Source organism: Galeopterus variegatus, unplaced genomic scaffold (assembly GCF_000696425.1).
Source record: "Galeopterus variegatus unplaced genomic scaffold, G_variegatus-3.0.2 Scaffold4500, whole genome shotgun sequence".
NCBI classification, from domain to species: Eukaryota; Metazoa; Chordata; class Mammalia; order Dermoptera; family Cynocephalidae; genus Galeopterus; species Galeopterus variegatus.
The window spans coordinates 1-4,830 of NW_007730611.1; positions in this window are offsets into that span (position 1 = coordinate 1).

Sequence of the window (4,830 nt, forward strand, 5' to 3'; positions counted from 1 at the left end):
CTGCTGACAACACCAAGTCAAGGGTTAAGATCCCCTTACCAGTCATCTTTAAGAAAAAAGAAAGAAAGAAAGAAAGAAATCCATGTCATACTGCTGTTTTGTTTTAAAGTAATCTCTGATTCTTTTTCTCTGAGTGCTTTTAAGAATTTTTTTCTCTCTTTGGATTTTTACTATGATGTGTGACTGGTGTTGATTTCTATGTCACTAATTCTCTCTTTAGCCGTGTCTGATCTGCTGTTTAACCCATCTTTTGAATTTTTTAGTTTTGGTTATTATATCTTTTATTTTAAAAATTCTGTTAGGCTATTTTCAAATCTGTTGTCTCTAGATGTAATTCCCTATATTCAGGTGTAGGGAAAGTGAAGGAAAATGGTCAGGGCTCCTCAGATGTTCAGAATCTTGCCAAGTATTTGATGTAAATATGCACATATGCCCAAGTGTTCCTTGGTTATTGTCTAATGTAATTGTGCATGTGCACCCAGGTGTCCTGGGTTATGGACTTACATATAAAGGATGAGTGGCTCTGATCCACAGGGCCCCCCACCCCTAGTGCACCCCTGGGGTGCCACAGGGAGGCCACTACTGCTGCTGGAGGCTGTTGCTGCAAGCTGTTTCTGCCAGGGCCCCTGGGATGCCCAAGAGGCCGCTGCTGCCGCCACTGCTGCCACCACTGCTGCCGCCACTGCTGCTACTGCTACTGCTACTGCTAAAGACTGAGCTCATCTCATCTGCCAATGGCTCCCAGGATCTTTCCCAATTACCTAGTGCTTGTGGACCTATGTGTGAGGGGTCTGGTGACCCAGCCTGGCACGAGGGGTCTGATGACCCAGCATGGCATGTGAGGGGTCTGGTAACCCAGCCTGGCATATGAGTTGGCTGTTCACCCAGTCTGTACAATGGATTTGAAGGGTCTGAGCCCTAGCTCTAGCAATACAATTGGTGTAGCCATACAATTGGCTATGTCGGCAGGATTCTGACAATAGCCCTAACCAGACAATTAGCGTAGTCACGTAACCCTACGTCTGATAATAGTTTCTACCTTGTTATTTATTTATTTAAACATAGCAAAACATTTTTGTTTTATAATCTGTGTCTGGTAATACTGATATATGAAGTCTGAGTGTGTCTGTTTCTGCTGATTTTCGCTCCTGTAGCCTTGTTTTCTCTGCTGCCTTTGCCAATTTATTACGGTCATGTTCCCATCAGCCCTGAAATCACCTGCACAGATTTGTTTTGGGGGCAGATATATTCTTTTAGGTTTTCTGGTCCTGGTCTTGGCCTTTCAAGGGCAGAACTGGGATTCAACGTGGATACCCTTTATCCCAGTAGGTAGACTCTGTTGTCATTCAAACCTGGATTCCAATCTCAGTGCCACAGTTCACTATCTGTGTGACACTGGACAAGAGAGTCCCCCTCTCTAGGCCTCAGTTTTTTCCTCTGTACAATTGTGATCATAAGGATTTCTTCCTTATAGGCTTCTGTGAGAATATGTACAAGTTATCAGTTACTGATATGTAATAAATTACCCCAAAATTAGCAGCTTGAAACAACAGTAAACATGTATGATCTCACAGTTTCTATGGGATAGGAAATGGGGAGCAGCTTCTTAGGTGGTTTTGGCTCAGGGTCTCTTGTGAAGTTGTAGTCAGGATGTCGGCTAGGGCTTCAGTCATCTGAAGACTTGACTGGGGCTGGAGGATTGACTTTCAAGAAAGCTCAGTCACAAGACTGGTTGGTGCCAGTTATTTGCAGGATGACTTAGTACCTCTCCATAGAGCTAATTGAGTGTTCTCACAGCATGGCAGCTGGCTTTTCCCAGTGCAGTTGATCCAGGAGCACAAGGCAAAAGCCATAACATATTTTATGGCATAGCCTTAAAAGTCATATTCCATGATTTTCACAATATCCTATTAGTTATACCAGTCAGCCCAGCTGAGGGGAGGAGGAAACTATACAAGGGCATGGATACCAGATGGCAAAGATCACTGGGGACCATCTTGGCGGCAGGCTATCACATGTTAAATGATATCATGCATGGAAAGCACTTAGAGCCATGCTTAGCATGTGCTATGTGTTCAGTAAATTTTAATCATCCCTAATAGTGTCCTGACTTTGCTCTAGGCATGTGTAGGCACAGCAACCACTTTCATTCAGCCAGTCAACAAACATTTACTGATTATCTCTGTGTACCAGGCACTGTTCAAGGAGCTCGGGAGATGGTTATAAACAAAACCCAGTCCCTGGGTTTATGGAACTCATACAAACAAATAGATATCTAATGTACTGCCTGGTGGTGCTAAGTGCTATGTAGAGCCATGAAGTCAGGTCAGGGGAGAGAGAATGATGGGACGAGGGCTGAATGTCTTTCTCCATGAAGCTGGTACAACTGTAGTGGTGGCTCAGATTTTGACATCTGATAAAGCCCTCCTGCACCTATAAGCCCTTCCTGCATCACAGGGAGTGATCACTATGGGTCAAATGTGTCCCCCAAAGGTTCATATATTGGAAACTTGGCCCCCACTGTAACAGTGTTAAAAGGGTGGGACCATTGAGAGGTGATTAGATCATGAGGACTGTGCCCTTATGAATGGATTAATCCATTCATGGAGTCATGAGTTGTAATGGGTGGACTGGTGGCTTTATAAGGACCACATGAGAGAACTCTTGCATTTCTCTTGCCATGTGACACCCTGCTTTGCTGTAAAGAGTCACCACCAAGAAGGCCCTCACTAGATGCATGCCCTGGACTGTGGACTTCCTAGCCTCCAAAACTGTAAGAAATAAACCTCTTTTCATTATAAATTACCAAGTTTCAGGTATTCTGTTATAAGTGATGGAGAACAGACTGATACAGGCAGGTAGAATTTATACCCATTTTATATCTGGGCTGAGGTCAAACCTGTCCAGAGTGGAGCTGAAATGAGCTTTGAGTCCCCAAGGAATCAGAGTTTCTCCAAATACAGAGGTTCTCCAACTTGGATGCCCAGGGAGTTTGTGAAAATGCAGAATCCTATGTGTTCTGACTCACCAGTCCCATCTCAGAGACCCTGTTCTGAGGGCTTTGGTGGCACAGGGCAGGGTAGGCTCACTTCTGCGAAGGGCCAGAAGAGGCTTCAGGCCCAGCCTTAAGTAATGGACACAGAGAGGAGGGAAACAGTCGGAGGCCTAGAATCACCAAGAAATTTGCCTAGGGGCATACTATGTGCAGGACCAGTTTTAGGTACACAGTGATATATTGATCATGTTATATATTGAAGAAAAAAAAAAAGGCCATAAATTATTTTTGGCTTCTCCCATCAAGAGAAAGTCTATTTTTCTGCCTCCTGAATTGGTCTCTGTGACATGCTTTGGCCAGTGGGACATTTGCTAATGTGACACAAGCACAGCTGGCACATTGGAACTTGTTCTCTCCTGTTGCTTTGTGAAACCCTGAGACCACCACCTGAGGGAGCAGGGGCTAAGCCTGTTGGAGGAGGAGACCTCGTGGAGCAGAGAGATGCCATCCCAGCCAAGGCTGCTTTGCTGCCTGCAGGAGCTCAAGTGAGCCCAGCTCAAATTGCTGACCCAGGGAATCATAAACTTTTTGGGGAGATTTGTAATGCAGGAGACTGACGCAGCTTAGTTATGGGGGGAGAGTATTTTTCCTCCCTTCTCTTGTGGCAAATTTTCCTTAGTCAAGGTAATTAACACTAACTGCCCAGCAGACAAATTCCAAATCTCAAAGACAACACAGGAAGCTTTATTTCTTGCTCAGTGAAGTCCATTGTGGATCTGGTGGTACTCCTCCATTTTGTAGCTAAGGGAACTCATCGAAGAGAGGGACGGAGGCCTACTAGCTCTCAGCCCAGAGTGACCGCCACCCGTCACGTCTACGCACATATTGGTCATGTCTATGCACAATTGGTCAGAACTAGTCATGTGACAGAAAAGGTAGGGGAGCTCCTGAAATACGTGGTGATCCCTGTCTTTGCCACAAAGACCTTACCACAAATATAATTGTTTAATTTGTATGGTTATCTGTTTAACATCTGTCTCCTCTGTCAGACTGTGAGTCCTTGAGCGCAGGGACCACATCTGTCTTGCATGGTGTCTGGCCTATAGCAGGCATTCGGTGATGGTTGTTGAATTGCTAAGTGATTGAACAACTGGGCAGGCCACAAGAGCATCTTTTGTGCTTAGCTCCCAGTGGCGGAGAAAAATCCGTCATTAAATTGTTAACAGTTCCTCCCTCCCAGTAATAACCGCGTATTACACTTGACACTGTAAAACTCTTACACACTGATGATTAAATGAATACAAATAGAACATGAAAGTCTTCAGTAATTGGGGTCAGGGGTGTGACTACACCCATTACTTGGTAAGGACAGAGCGGATTTTACATTTATGGGGCATCTGAGCGGGCTTGACAAAAGTTCCTGCTTTGAGGCAGCACCGGGTAAGTCTTTTTCTCTGTTGTGCAGTCTTAGAAAAGGCTTCTGCTATCTCTAATGCATTTTTGTTGTCTGTAAAATGACAAGAGCGTCTGCCTTCTAGAGCTGAGTTTGTCCTCTTTCCCCTTGCTCCACTGGTAGTAGGGACAATACTCAGCTTGCAAGGGGGTTGGAGCAGGGTCTGTTGGAAGCTGGGAGGGGGAGGGGTAGAGGTCACGGGCTGCCCCATGAAACTCTAGACACAGCTGGGCCCAGTTCTGGGCAATGCTGGGTGCACAGAGATGTGCCTGGCTTGTCCCTGTCTGTATCAGTTAGCTTTTGCTGCATAAAAGAACACCTCAATGGGCCGGCCTGTGGCTCACTCGGGAGAGTGCGGTGCTGATAACACCAAGGCCACGGG